Source organism: Zalophus californianus, chromosome 3 (assembly GCF_009762305.2).
Source record: "Zalophus californianus isolate mZalCal1 chromosome 3, mZalCal1.pri.v2, whole genome shotgun sequence".
Classification (NCBI taxonomy): domain Eukaryota; kingdom Metazoa; phylum Chordata; class Mammalia; order Carnivora; family Otariidae; genus Zalophus; species Zalophus californianus.
Window position 1 is genome coordinate 178,558,518 of NC_045597.1, and position 16,779 is coordinate 178,575,296.

Here is a 16,779-nt window from a genome sequence, read left to right on the forward strand (position 1 = left end):
GGGGTCCTTGAGCCAAGGAATGTGGGCAGCTTCTAGAAGCTGGCAAAGGAAAGGCAACTGATTTTCCTCTAGAGCTTCCAGAAGGAATACAGCCCTGCCACACCTTGATTTTAGCCCAGCGAGTTCCATGCCAGACTTCTGGCCCCCAAAACTGTAAGATAATAAATACGTGTTGTTTTAAGCCACTCGTTTTTGTGATGATCTGTTTCTGCAGCAATATAAAACTAATCCAGCCAACCCATGCCACAGTATTTGAAGTATATTCAAACTTTTAAAATTCACCAAAATTACTTCCGCTTAAGTGAGGGTTTACATACTTATTGTTACATTTGTTTTTTATTTCTTCCCTAAATTCCTGGTTCTTTAGTTAGAAAAGAGATAGGATTCTCTTTTGTAAGATTTACCCTTTTTGAATATTCTTTATTTCTCAATGTAACAAAACTAAGCATAATTATTTATTTATTTATTTGAGAGAGAGAGAGAGAGAGAGAGATAGCATGAGAGGGGAAAGGGTTAGAGGGAGAAGCAGGCTCCCCGCTGAGCCGGGAGCCTGATGTGGGACTCAATCCCAGGACTCCGGGATCATGACCTGAGCCGAAGGCAGTCGCTTAACCAACTGAGCCACCCAGGCGCCCAAATCTAAGCATAATTAAGTAACTTTGAAACGCTCTTTCTATTGTTCCTCCCGAGGCTGACTATAGCATTTGATTAGGTTTTTCTACCATAAATTTTGAAGTATACCCATCTGAGATAAAAGAGACTTCTAAAAAGCATGAGTCAGCAGGCAAAGATGAACCACGGTCCTGACCTGTACCCTTTACTGATTTTCCATATGATGGAAAGAACAGTCCTAAAATCGCAATTAATTGGTCTATAGAATCTGCTCCAACCAGATGATGTAAAGTGAGAGAGGTATTGCCTGGGCTGAGGCTGATGTTGACCACGACATCTGCCATGGATGCCCTGTTGTTGCTGTCACCTGCTGAAGGCTACACCCCATCACCTTGGCTTCCACTTCATGTCTGCATTACCCACCTCACCCACAAACTTGGCTTACAGTGACGTCTCTGCCCAGCCTTGCCCTCAGCACACCCTGTTTGCTATTTCCAACCTGTTTAGATTTCCTTCTAGAAAACATACAGAAGGGCGCAGGTGTTTCACACATCTGCATAATGTAGCTTGGGCATGTATATAGCTGTTTTCAGGAGCCCATCTACTGTGGGGTAACGTGCAATTCTAACGCCTACCAGACTGAAGGCAGCTTTTGTACAGTTAGATTCTGGAAGAGTCAGGACTTCCTTCTTATACATAATAACACATCCAAACATATGCATATTTATGTTCCTATCCTACCACACAGCACCTGGAAGAAAAACACACAGAGACTACATACTGGTCCATATAAACCTTGCTCTGGAGAGAGAGAAAATACATATTGATGCTACTCTGTCAGCCTGGTAATCACCGGTATCAGGGCAGAAGCGATAGACCTGCCTAAGTATGATTTGATTCATAAAAAATTGCAAATTTTCCCCAGTAAAATAACATTGCTAGATTTTTCTGATTATATAAATAATACAGTACCCTTGTAAATAACTAGCACAATACATAAAGTTAGAAGATAACCATTAAAAAAAAATCACAGAATCTCATCCCTGAGGTAACCACCGTGCACAGTTTGCTGATCACACACCATTTTACGCACAGCGCATGCAGTTTCACACAAATGAGTAAGAGACATCAAGATCACCACCATTTTTGTTATGGAAGTCTTTTAATTTTTAAATGCAGTTTGTTGTTATTGTTTTGACTTCCTACTTCCTCTTCTCTTTCTGATTTTTACCTTTCTCCACTAAGATGTAGTCCTATGTGTGTATGTATATATGTTTGCCTATCTACATGTGTGGATGTGTGTGTGTGTACGTGTGTGTTTCTTCATTTTTTTATTTTTTTATTTTTTTTAAAGATTTATTTGGGTTTTTTTTATTGGCTCAGGTCATGATCCCAGAGTCCTAGGACTGAGACCTGCATCGGGCTCTAGATGATTAATACTTTGAGCACTTATTGATAAGTTAATCTTCAAACTATACTCCCATAAAATGTGTATGTAAATTTCTGTTTTTCCATATCCAATACAAAATTGGGTCTTCTTCTCGTTCATTTGGTAGGTAAAATATTACATATGCTAGTATATTAAGCTTGCAGTTCTTTGAAAATCTTTTAATATTTTTTCTATTGTGAATTTAGATGTCCTAATACTAAATTCAATCATTCAGTAATATCTACCTAATCCACTTATCTACCTGAAATAATATCATACAATTTTTTAAACTAACTTTTGAACTAATTTACTAAATTATTAGTAAATGAAATAAAAAGGCATTTTTAATAAGGCCCAAACCCATATTATAGAGTGAGAACTACATTTGTTTTAATACACAACTAGCTTAAACATACTTATCTATAACAATTGATAAATGACTTTTCAAAAAGCAGTAGGCTTTCCAATAGTTCCTCATGAGTATATGTGGGAAAGTTGGAAGCCTTGAATTATCTCTGTCCTGGTCAAGTTGGAATTTCTTTTCTCATACGTCATGTTGTGCCCCCCTTCTGTTCTGCATTTGAAGAAGGGATAAGAGAAACTGAATTCTGCCCCATTTGCTAGAAAGAATGTCTTCCTAGTTAGGTTTTGGGCCAAAAGATGGCTCTTTCACTGCTCCAAAAGAGAGAGAACCTGAAGTTTCCAACAATTATTCTCCTTAGATACAGGAGAGTTAGTTTGCTAGAGTTGCTATAACAAAATAGCACAAACTGGGTGGCTTAAACAACATAAATTTGTTTCTCACAGTTCTGGATGCTGGAAATCCAAGCTCAAAGTGCTAGCAGGGTTGGTTTCTGGTGAGATCTTTCTTCCTGGCTTCCTGAAAGTCACCTCACTGTGTCCTCACTTTGCTCTGTGCATGTACATTCCTGCACTCTCTTCTTCTTATAAGGACACTAGTCCTATTGGATTAGGGGCCCACCCTTATGACCTCATTTAATCTTAATTACCTTCTTAAAGGGCCTGTCTCCAAGCAGTCACATTAGGGTTAGAGCTCCAACATATCAATTTTGGAGGGACACATTCAGACCCTAACACAGGAGCTCATTTTACTTTTATGTCATATCCTGTAACATTTGGGCTAAGCCATAGAGCAGCATATTGTTCAAAGAGATACAAAGTGGGGTTCTATTATCCCAATTATAGTGTAGAAGTGGCCTTTCTGTTTTTCAGTGGGAAATGGATAATTTCGTATTGAGGTATAAATCAATGGGATAAATTAACATATAATTCCAGATTGAGCCATAAAGTATTGGAATAAATAGGTGGGCATGTGATAAATAAAAGGCTTTTTGCAAGTTATTAAGCAAAATCAGAATCACCATTAAAAACATCACCCCACTATCCCAAAGCCAAGCATTTTCAATGTTAAAACTAAAATTGGAAATGGTTTAAAAGATTGGTTAATATATTGGTGTACTGAGAAAATCAACCATCAGTAAGCACTGCACCTGGGAGATTTCCTTTTAGTTCTCCTGACATTTGTACAAGTCTCCTCCTCCTGTTTCTTTTTGTTAATGAGTTAGGGGCTTTCCAGCAGCAAGGCAGCTTTGAAGTTACATTGCTTCTTAGAAGCACAGACTTTATCCAGAGATTTCTGCCTAAATCCTCTTAGACAATATGGTGCTCAGAGCTTTTGTTCTATATAGCCATTCCCTGATGGGATGAGTGAACTCAGGAAAAAGCAACCTAGCTGGGTGCTTAAAGCCTTTCCCAGTGCAACCAGACAACGCCAGGTGTTACAGGAAAGTGGGGAGAGAGAGTGCCCCTCCTCTGAGCAGGAATCATTCTTACCAGCCCTATTCTTTTCGAAAGCATCACAACAACACACATCAGTATATGTTATTTATATATCTTTATTTTCCCCCTTTGAATACCATTTACCACCTTAGAGGACTCTTCTAGAAAAACAAACATCAACAAATTGTTCTGGTTATCTCTGAGCTTCTTTAAATATTGAGTGCACCTTTTATTTTACTATTTAAAGTAAGAATTGATTTGGTATTTCAAAGCCATCTGAGCACTTTCTGCAAAGGTCTTGTATGTTATCTTTTTGTTTTATGAACTTTTGAGATCTCTAGACAATTCCAGAGTCTTTGAGTTATGTTCTTCAGCATGACTTTGGCTGCTGACAAAAGAAAAACTAAATCATTACATATTGGCCTGAGAGGGCTTAATCTTACAGACAGGCCTTTACAAAGAGGATTTCTAATCTGATATAATATTAGTGGCATAGATTCCTATATAATTTGTTCTCTGAGGGTAAAGCAAAACGGTTTGTGCCCTTTTGAAATACCATTAAAGAAAGAAATAAAACACCTTATAATCCTAATTGGGAATGCCATGGATTTGATTAAATTTCTAACTCCAGATGCTGTGTTCTATTGTTAATAATGTGTGGTCCTACCACCATGCTGCAGAGAATTGACCCATCTTAAAGATATCCTGGGACCATGATACATAGAATGGAGACGAGCCAGACTCCGGGCCCCTCTGTCTGCCAATGACTCCATCTCTACTTTTGAGAGTACCAGCCTGTACTCTGTAAATGGAGCATCTTTCTTCAGAATGAGTTCTGCTTTGGCTGAACCTCCTTTTTAGCTTTTCAGCAATGATTGCACCTCGTATAATAAGCTTTTGGCTTAAAGTTATTTCAGGTCATCTTGGGTTTTCTGCATACTTGGGAAGACAATTCATACCAAAAGCATCTTTAGATCTCCACTGGGGTTTTTTGAGGTAGGGTACGTCATCCCTGGGGAACTGACCAAATGTTTACTGGGCACTCCTGAAAACTGTTCTTCCTCCATTTATGAAACATTAGAGGTCCAAATGGGTTCTGCTGTGCTTGACCATCATGTAGCCTAAACTACGGTATTAAAAAACAGGTGAATAATGAATACGCAGATCACAGAGGATTTCTAGAGCAATGAAACTATTCTGTATTATATCCACCATCGTGGATCCATGTGTAGGAGAGGGGATTCTTGTTCCTCTGTACTCTGGGTTTCTACCTGGGGTCCTGCACATTAGACTGACAGAAGACAAATTAACAGGGAAAAACAAATACAAGTTTATTCATGCATGCATCATGCATACACATAGGAGAACTCAGTCTTGAGGGACTCAAAGGGATGGTTAGAACTTGGGGAGAACGGACAGAACAAAGAAAAAATTTAGGCTTCAAAGGACAGCAAACTGTGGGAAGGTAAATATGTGGGTAAACTAATGGAGATAAGGTCTAATGGGTAAGATTTGTTATGTAGACAGCCTGATGTCCTCTCTGGGGCAATGAGAATCTAGAATTGTCTCCTGTAATTAAGATCATGCCGCCCTCCCTGTTTTCTGTGGTTCCATCTGACCTTTTTGTGTTCCTGACACAGAGCTCCTAAAACCCTTGGCATTTCCTAAGTAATAGAAGTGTCTTTTGATACTGATAATGAGGCCCCTTTTGAATACACCTGAGTTTATTCTAATGTGATAACATAAAGTAGGACCCATTGATAGCTTCAAAATGGGACTGGAGATCGGAAAGAGCAAATTATAATAATGTTGGAATTCTCAGCAACTCCACTCCCAATCTCTGGAGAAGGGAGGGGCCTAGAGGTAGAGTTCTACAAACTCTTGAACAATGAAACTGAGAGAGCTTTCAAGTTGGTGAGCACATCAAAGCGCTGGGGTGGGGGGGCGCTAACAAAGGGCATAGAGACTGTGCCACACCATGCCCCCATACCTTGCCCTATGCAGCTTTTCCATTTGGCTGTTCCAGAGCTGCTTCCTTATAATAAACCAGTAAATGTCAGTTAAGTGTTTTTCGTGAGTTCGGTATGCTATTCTAGCAAACAATCAAACTTGAGGAGGAGGAGGTGGTAGGAACACCTGATTCATCTCCTGTCATTCAGTGGTACCAGTGGCCCTGATCTTTATGACTGGCATCTGAAGTGGAGGCAGTCTTGTGGGACCGAGCCCTTGAATATGTGGGTCTGATGCAAACTCCAAGTATATCATGTTAGAATATCATTGAAGTGTAGGACACCCACTTGGTGTTGGAGGAGTTGAGAATCTCACAGCAGGTACTGCAGTTGAGAAGTGCTCGATAAAGTAAAATTATACATACGCATTAAATACAACACTGATCTCACCGTATTTAGTTTTACAGCATCAAAGACACAGAGGAGAAATGCTCCTCATGTTCTATGAACACCCATAAATCAAGATGGAGAACAAACTACAAACCAAGATAGCCATATTTAGGTATGTAGACAGCAGTTAGACAAATATTCTGTCTTATTTGAATCCAATCTAGCCTTTCTCAAGTATAGGCTTTCAAAGACTACAGATAGACTGGTCAGTTGTCTTGATGGTACTGAAAGGATACAGGGCCATAGTCTCAACATCTTCCAGTGCTTTCTCTTGCAGTAGGTGGCTCATAGGGATACCTTATATGCAAAGTACTCTTCATATGCAAGCACTTTCATATCCATTATTTCATTTGATCTTACTTATTTACTAGCAGGCCTGCTCCTGCGTTTTGATTGTCATCAATCAAATTCAGAACTCTAGGTGGAACTCAAAAAGGAATTCCTTTCTCTTTCCGGTGTTACATTGTCTGGGTAGCACATATACACACATGAACCAGATGGGTGGTGCCATTCATTCCTCTTATTTTTCTGCTTTGCCCTTGCAAAACTGAAATTGTAACTTAAGAGGCATATTGCATAGCTTCAGAAAAGCACCACAGAACATATTTCAAGCTCTATTTGCTCTCAGATTTTTAGCCAAAGTGGAATGCAAATTTTCCTTAGTATTCCCTCTATTTATGACTCAAAAAATAGATTCAGAAAGGTCTTTGTAGATGACCAATGATGAAAGCCATTATTACCATAGATGGTTGAAGTAAAGAAGAAAGGAAATATTCTTGATGATTCTAAAAACTTCAAAAGGGAGGAAGGAAAAGGAGAGTCATTCTTAGATTACAAGGGAATCAAATAACATGCTTCTAGGAATAATTTAGTAAAAATGAAATTTAAATAAAACGAGACTACAAAATCTTCACATACAAAGGAAATCACTGCTAAATTTCTCTCCCTCACACTGAGAACCACTAATAATAGCCCCATGTCTGACATGAGCAAAACATTGGTGAGAGGCATCATTGAGCTGTGGAATCTATTCCATCTGATAAACAAGACAAAGTGCTGTAAATTGAATCACAGATCTGGGTCCTCAAAAAATTCTTATTTGTCTTCAAGTGAGCAAACAAAAACCAAAGAATCCAAGTTTCCAGCCAGCCTCAAAGCTCTCGTTACCAAATTCTCTGTGTCTTGGGGTTCCCACGAACTTATATATCTTACCAAGAAATCAGGCGAAGTAGCAAGCAAATTACATATATTATCAATGGAAATTAGTTCAAATCATTCAAAATATATGTACTAGAAAAAAGCCCAAGACTTAAGGTTTAACAGTAGTTTCAAGTACCCAACAAAGTAAACAAATCCAGTAACATTCCTCTGCACTGAGACAAATTCTCCATCTCAAAACCTGCGAAGAGACTGCAGAACCTTCATGAAAAGTAGCCACTTCTGGCCTCAGAGATTTGAGTAGCCTTCTCTTCTGAATAATGGCGGAAAAGTTGTGTTTGTGGAGTCCTTCCAGGTTCAAATCCCAGCTTTGCTGCCCATAGTCTTGAGTACCTAATTGATAATCGAATTCCACTTAGGAGATGAAGTAAGATAATACTAGTTTATAAAGTACTAATCAACTGAACAGTATTAATACCAAGGGGAGGGAAAAGAATAAGAGTTCATCCAGCCGTGCTCAGGAACCAGCCACCTCTCTTAGATAGTTGAGGCTGCTAAAACAGAGTATCATAGACAGGGCAGCTTATAAACAACAGAAAATTATTTCTCATAGTTCTGAAGGCTCGGAAGTCCAAGATCAAGGTGCCACAGATGCCATGTCTGGTGAGAGCCCACTTCCTGGTCTGTAGGTGGCTGTCTCCTGGCTATGTCCTCGCTGATAAGAGGATAAACAACTCCCTAGGTCTCTGGTGTAAGGGCACTAATCCCGTCCATGAGAGCTCCACCTGTATGACCTCATCACCTCCCAAAGCCCCACCTCCTTGTACCACCACATTAATAGTGAGAATTTCAACATATGAATGTGGGGAGATCCAAACATTCAGCCAAGATCATCAGCCATCTAAACTAAAAATGGCTGGGAGGCATGAGGTGACATGCAGAATAATCTTGAACATGCATGTAACCAAATACCTACCAAGTTGCTACTACATGTCAGTTACCATGTTACCATCAGGATATACAAAAATAAACAGAGCAGGACTCTTGTCTGCAAGGTGCTCACCATCCAGTGGTCATAATGTCATAAGACAGGTTTTTCAGAATTTCTTTTATGGGATGTTATTGGGCACTCTACTCAAAGGTTTGGAAAATACTACATTAAAAATAATAGCTGGGCGCCTGGATGGCTCCGTTGGTTAAGCATCTGCCTTTGGCTCAGGTCATGATCTTAGGGTCCTGGGATCAAGCCTGCATCAGGTTCCTTGCTCAGCGGGGAGCCTGCTTCTCCCTCTGCATGCCACTCCCCCTGCTTGTGCTCTCTCTCTCACACACACACACGCACACACACACACAAATAAATAAATAAAATCTTAAAAAAAAAAATCTTAAAAAAAAATAGCTGTTTTATGTGCCAGGCACTCTTCTATGTTTTATGTATATTAACTGTTTTAATCTTCGGATCACTTCATGAAGTAGTTGCTATTGTTACCTTCATTTTGTAAACAAGTGGACAGAGAGGTTAAGTAGCTTGCTCAAGTTCACACAGCAGAGTGTTTTAGTACCTTGCCTTGTGAATTTCTGAGAAAGAGGAGAGTACAAAGGTTTCCCAGTGCTTTTGACCCTGGAAACTTCTTTTCCTTTCAAGGAGCGTTTCAGAGGACCAATGTTTTAAAGGCAGTATCTGGGGAAAGTGATGGAGCAAACTAAAAATAAAGAATACAATTTTATCTCTAATTCTACTTTGCTGTATTTAATATCCACACTGAAGACATGGCTTGTTTCATCCATTTGGAGAAAGTTTCAAACCCAAGACACTCCCTACACCACCTCACCTTTGTGCCCAGTTGAGATACCATCACTGCCCACAGGCTTGGGACTTCAGATAGTGAACAGATAGAGAGCCACGAAAGAAGAGCTTAAGGCTGGGTTTTCAGCACACCTGTAGCTTCATAGAGATCCGGATCATTTTTGAGCCATAACTAAGAGGAGGAAAAGAAATCTGACAAGCCTTTTTCTTGAGAAAATCAAAGAGATTATGATGGATTGTGAAAATACAGCCTTATTTTTCAAGGTGTTAATTTGTCTTCGTGCTGCTTCCCAGAGAAGCAGCTCAGGAAGGGCCTTTGCACAGAGAAAGGGAAACAGGTAGTTAGTTGACCGTGTGCTCTGGGCTGAGTGGTTTCACCTCAAGGAGCAAATAAGGCTTTTCTGGGTTTGCGAGTGACATGGTGCAAAGGGGAAAAGGAACTTTCTTTTTTTTTTTTTTTTTAAAGATTTTATTTATTTATTTGAGAGAGAGAATACATGAGAGGGGAAAAGGTCAGAGGGAGAAGCAGACTCCCTGCCGAGCAGGGAGCCCGATGCGGGACTCGATCCTGGGACTCCAGGATCATGACCTGAGCCGAAGGCAGTCGCGCAACCAACTGAGCCACCCAGGCGCCCCAGGAAAAGGAACTTTCTTAAAAATTTATTTGGAATCAGAGTTTTTAGCATTACAATCACAGGCCACTGTGGGTTTGTTAAGTGTAGAGTAGGATAAGACATTGGGAATTAGGCGTCACCTACCCTCAGCATTCAACACAGGGAATATTGCTTCGATTTGAACCTTCTTTATCCTCCCAAATATAATACCCTAAAAAAATTCAATGACAAAATGGTCAGACTGTTTATTACCTTGAACAGACATAAGCAGTTCCCTTTGTGCTTCATATGTTCTTACTACACTTCTTAATGATGTTAAACTTCACAACAGTGCACTATGATTAATACAGTCCCTTTTCTGTACAACAGTTTAATAGAGGTCAAATTTGAGAAGGTTTTTTTTCTTTAGAAAATATTCTAAATGCATGAGCTATCTCCAACCAAGAATCATAGAACCACAATAGTAATTAATATTCATAGGTTCTGGTACTGTTTACAAAATAGAGATGTGAGGAGGTTAATAATGTTGATGGCAGGCAGATGAGAGGCCTTCTGCCTGATGATTCCATTCTCTCAAAGGAATATGAGGCAAGGTCATTAGCTGGTAGCATAAGGACAGATGAGATGCCCATCTGAGATCTGTGACCAGAAGTATAAAGTAAAACTAATCAGCAAGGGTGTGTATTCTTCTCTGGGAACATTTGACTCAGAGAAGAAGCATGAAGTAAGCAAGAGTTTTGCTTGTTTGTTTGTTTGTTTGTTTGACCCAAATAGGGACTTTTCACGAGCATCTGCAGAAGGGACATAAATGCAGGGCTGTGGTGTTATGTGGACGGTAGAATCTGATTTGGTTAAAAAAAGGCAGAGAACCGAGATTGGATGGCTAGAGAGAGACAGTGGTGAGGGTAATGGACAGGATGTCTTATGAGGTCGAGGGTGCAACCATGAGAGTCCACAGCTCGGGATGATGGAGGACTGAACCTTTGACTTTTCACATAAGTGATCTCTACTTCCCCTCTTGAGGTCAAAGAGGAATTATTATCCCCATTCCACAAATGGGGAAAATGAAGCTCAGAGAATTTCAACATCTGGTGTGAGACCACAGAGCAAATAAAAATAGAAGCCAGGACTAGATCCAGGTCTTCTGGTTTCAAAGCCTGAACTCGCAACCCAAAGCCAAGAATGTTTTCTAAGAAGATATTTCCTGGCATCCCTACTCTACGTTTCATTCCCTGCTCTCAAGAAGAATGCCTTCTCTGGGAGGAGTCATCAAAAGCAAAAGAAAAAGAGCAACAAAATGTTGGGTGGCAAGGCAGCAAAAGATGAAAATTGTATCTCTTTGCAAATAAGGGAAAAGAAAATTGAGGGACCCCCCAAGACTTAAAAAAATATTTTGAGTGCACCCTCAGAGGGAGTCCAGTGTTCAACTGTATGCCCTCCTACAAATTAGCAGGAAAGAGGAACAAAGCTGGGTTACAGGTGCCTATTAAAGCCCATGATGATGAGGTGGCACCGTTCCTGCCATGTGTCCCTGTAGACAGTAGAATCTGATTTGGTTAAAAAAGGCAGAGACCTCTCAGTTTAGGGGACTGAGTTTCAAACTGCTTCTGTTCCTTAAGGTTACCAGGCATCCTTGAGAATGCACGTGACAAGGCATCTGAGCCGAAGCACGTGTCATTCCTTCCCATTGAAAGAGATAATAGGTAGGTTACAGAAGGGATTTCAAGGAAGGAAAACAAAGTCTATTTCTATTTAATGTCTCCTGGGAAGGAAGAAAATTTCAGGTAAACAATTTCTATGTAGATTGTGAATCTTGCCCAACTAGACAGATCTTGGCAAATAAATATAACAACAGAGAGAGCACACAAATAAGCCAGCAAAGCTTTGCAATCCCTTCAATGCTTTTATTTTATGGATGCAAAGTTTTATTTATTTATACCCTGCCTTATTTTTCAGTAGGAGTTCTGAGGTATAACAACTCTTACTGTAAATATGGAAAAATATAAATAAGGCTGCAAAACCAGAACCAGGGAAAGCATCCATACAAGTAGAAAATAAAGATAAGTCAGGAAAAAGAAAGTATAAATATACAGGCTAAGGGAATCACCTTCATTGTGATCATTGATCTGCAAATGTGTTTTAATTTAAACTTCCTGGTAGTCAGTGTTGGTGGAGGGGGGTCAACTAAGCAATCCCTTTAATAACTAATATTTATTCTTTAAAACAGAATTTTCACATCTCTGAACTCAGAGTTCTTCCCCTTGGGGTTCTTTCTCTAATTCCTCATAATACAGGTGCAAACTGCCCCCAGCTCAGCCCACAGCTGGTCCCTATCTACCTCACCAGAGGACCGGGGCCACCCCCAAAAGCAAAGGGACAGCAAAGTGCCCTTGCTCAACAGCCTCCTTGGGAGTTTCTCTGTCTGGTTGATCCCATAATTCTCTCTATTTTGCTTGTGTTGTTATCAGTGTTGTTGGTGGTTACTTAGTTTGTGTGCCACCTTTCCCAGTGGATCTCCTAGTTTTGGGGTCACCCTTCTGATTCGTACATGGCCCTGGATTATATACTGATTCCCGGGCTTGAGCCCCACATTTATCCACTACAACCTCCTTTGGTCTTCTCATATACCCTTCTTGTACCTGCCCCAGGATAGCCCTGATGATGGTTCAAAGTCTTCTCGCCTAAACAATTTAAACTGAGTGGATTTCAAATATACCCTCACATTGAATCTAAAACTCAGTGACAAACCTCCAGATCAACAATATCAAAAGAGGCTTGGCGAGTGACCAAAGTCCTCAACAGAAATAAGTAAAACATGATAAAAGAGCTTGGCCACGCCTTTGCCTTTCTTTCCTCCTAAATCAGAGGCCAAACGCTGTTGCTGTGTTATTAAATATATTGATCTTATTTGTGCTATCTATAACACGGGCAGGTAGAAGGCATTGGCAATCAAATCTGGCACAGTGCCCAGCAGAACATTTCGAGCGCAGGCATAATGCGTATTACAGATGAGGAAAACGCTAAGAAGTGTGAGAATAATTTGGAAGCCCTTCAGAGGAAATCAACAAAGATGGCTATTAAATAGTTGAAAAGTGATCTACCCTTAAAGAAAGTTCATAGAATTAGGCTATTCAGCCTGCAGAAGAGGCAGTTAAGTGCAGCATAATAATAAATCCACACTTGCCTGCTATCTGTTATACAGAAGATCATCAATTGCTCTTTTTCAACCTCAACTGCTTACAGAACAAGAAGGAAAGCATCTATGTGGCAAATCAGAAATTTCAGCTCTAGGCAGGCAGACATTTCCTTTGAAACTCAGTTTTAATAACTGGATTTGGTCTTTGTAGAAGAAAAATTGTCATTTCTCTTCTAGATTTTTTTTAAAAGAACAACAGCCATCAATCTCCCAAATATCTCCCAAATATTAAAAAAAAAATGCTTTTTGCTCACCAGCTGTGATATTCTTTCTTTTTTTTTTTAATATTTCACATATACATGCATTTAATTTAGTATCAGACACCTGCCTGGTAAACTACAGGCACTCTGTGTATTTGATTCCGTGCCTGGAACCAGTTGTTTGGTCCGACTCCTACACTTAACAGGAGCGAGAGCATCCAGAAGGAGCACCTCCTATCTAGTCTTTTCAGCAGTCTGCTTAAATCGTCTGAATTATCTATTTCTAAGTCATAAATGTGTTAGCACCCAGAAACTAAACCTCCTATGAACCCATGTTATTTTTTAAGGTTGTTATAGATAGATTTGTTTACCAATTTTTAATGGAGCGGAGACACATTGTGTGACAGAATATGAACAGTTTCTCCTCCTACATAAATCACTCTTCCTCTGTTCCACAGAGGAGCCCTTGCAGCAGCTGGTAACTGAGGGTGGCTGTTTACTTTAGACTTTGTTCCCAAGTAGATAAGAATTGTCAAGCTGGGGAAATATACATGGATATGTACATATACATGTGTGTATCTCTGCGCATGTCTTATGTATGAGGACATCTCAGACCTAAGGCATAAAATCTCCATGATTTAGGCCTCATTTCAGTATTTAAGAATATAAACAGGTCTATTTGGTTGGATTTTGCTTTGCTCAATTAAAGCTGAATTTATGTAATACCATTAAGCATTGGTATTCACATTTGGTGGCATTCAAGATGTTATTTACACTCAGTGTAGTAAACGTCCCTGCAACTGTTTGCATTAGGTTCAAGTCTTCGGCTCCCTGTTTGGTGAGGTTCACCTGACATGGTTTAGACCCATAAAGTTCCCTGAAAGAGGCTCTTCATGCTAAAGCAACTCCACAGAAAGCCACACATGTACAGCACAGAATGTACCAGCCGTCTGTCCAGAAAATGTATCCATATGCTTCCTAGTACATTTGTCCAATCAGACTTTAGCACAAGTCTTCATACTCATGTTGGACAAAGCAGTTTCCACCTCTGCCTCCACATTAATCTTAAGCAGTTTTCTATTTTATTGTTTTCTTATATATTATTCTATTTAATTTTCTCAATTACCTACATAAGTATGGTTACCCTCATTTTGTAAGGATATTGAGGCTAAGGGAGACTGAGATTTGCCCCGGTAAATGGCAAAGCTTCTGAGCTTCCAGTAAAGGGAACAATATGCTACAGTTATGCACTGTGGGGTGAGAGGAATATACGTGTGTATATTGTGTGTATGTGTGTACCCATATATATGTGTATACCTATATATATATATAGAGAGAGAGAGAGAGCTATATTTTTGTATGTATCTATGTATCTAATCAGCAAACCATAAGGCTAGCAAATGCCTCTATCTCTTTGCTTGAATAGTTTAGAATTAAAAAAAAAATACATTTACTAAAAACATCAGGGTTTAATTACACCACACTTTGAAGCCTTCAGAAAAAAAGACCAATAGATTGCAAATAGTATGAGACCCAACTCTACAGATAGAAGAGAGGCTTGTCCTGTAACTTTATTGGCACACAAAAAAAGGGAAAGTTGATTTTCTCTACCCCAAAGTTTCACATGTCATTGTCACATCCTAAATAGTTACTGAATTAGACATGCACATCTTGTCCTCTACTCTTATACTGCTCAGGTACCAGTCAGGGAAAACTGGGAAACTCCCTACTGGTCCTTTCTTTGGCTTAACTCGTTGAAGGTTGCTGCCCTAGAATGCTAATATATTATCTGCCAGTGATTAAACAATTATTACCTATTAACATCTTAGTACAAACTAAGTTAAAATGTAACTAGCCAAACATATGGCAAGAATTCAAGAAACCCCAAGGTCGGTAAGGTCAGATAGATACATTTTTGCATGATAACTGGAAAGGTCTTGAGCAAGGGGGTCCAAGCTTTTTCAGTACTTGTCCATAAGGCCTGGAGCCAAAATGGTTGCCAGATAATAAAGTTGCAGTGACACCAATGAGGAGTCAAGAGAGTCTGTACTAAATAGATGAATCAAGGGCTAAACAGGAGAGTGTTAAATCTAGATTTTTTTTTTTTTGCCAGTAATTTTGCTAAATATCCAAGTTTTATTATGTAATTTTAAAATAATTAAACCTGAACTACTCCAATTTGTATAATTAGTTACATTCAGCCTCTTTCACTTATACTGTATGATTTAAGGCAGTCTGCCAGCATGATTCTTAGAAGGAACTCATGAAAGAGTAACGGCGAGGACAGATGCTTACACCTACCATGTCTACTGATTCAAGTGGACTAGACAAATAAGTAAAAATCCCCCCAAATTAAAACTTCCAGGTACCCACAGTTTGGGTCAGATGTGGGACACTGAGATCTAGAGTTGTACTATCCATTATGGCGGCCACTTGCCACATGGAGCTATTTAATGTAAATTTAAATTAAATTAAATTAAATATCCGTTCCTCAGCCTCATTAGTTACCTTTCAGTGGCCCAGATACAGACCATTTCTTCATCACAGGAAGTTCTACTGGACAGCACTGGATCTAGAGAGAAAGACATGGTATTTCTCTAAGGTTAGACTCTAAGATTGCTATCTCAGGAGGCAGAAGGCAGCTTGAATAAGACAGAGAGGTCAAGGGTAGGACTGAATATTTTTTAGTCATGAGAATGAAGGAAATCTTGCCATAGGCAACAACATGGATGAAGCTGGAGGGTACTATGCTTAGTTAAATAAATCAGAGAAAGATCAAATACTGGATGATATCACTTATATGTGGAATCTTAAAAGAAAAAAAAAGTCATGGAAACAGAAAACAGATTAGTAGTTGCCATAGGCAAGGGGTCGAGGGTGGGGGAATTGGGTGAAGATGATCACAAAGGTACAAACTTCCAGTTACAAGTTAAATAAGTCTAGGGGCGCCTGGGTGGCTCAGATGGTTAAGCGTCTGCCTTCGGCTCAGGTCATGATCTCCAGGTCCTGGGATCAAGCCCCATGTCGGGCTCCCAGCTCAGCGGGGAGTCTGCTTCTTCTCTTCCTCTGCCTCTCCCCGTGCTTCTGTCTCTCTTTCTCAAATAAATAAATAAAATATATTTTTTAAAAAAGTTAAATAAGTCTAGAGATATAATGTACAGCATGATGACTATCGTTAATAATACCGTTTTGTATGTTTGAAAGCTGCTAAGAGAGCAACTCTTTAAAAGTTCTCACCATAAGGGAAAAAAAAAAAAGGTAACTATGTGAGATGAAGGATATTAACTAAACGTATTGTGGTGATCACTTTGCAATATGCACATGTATCAAATCATTATATTCTACACATTAAGTGAATATAATGTCACGTGTGTCAACTATATCTCAGTAAAACTGGGAGAAAAAAATGCTGGCCGAGTGACCTCCCCAGTTCTCCAGGGGTAGGTAAGACACACATATTTCATATATACATTGTCACCTAGTTTTATTTATTTTTATTTTTTTTAAGATTTTATTTATTTACTTGACGGAGAGAGAGCAAGAGGCAGAGAGATAGACAGCAAG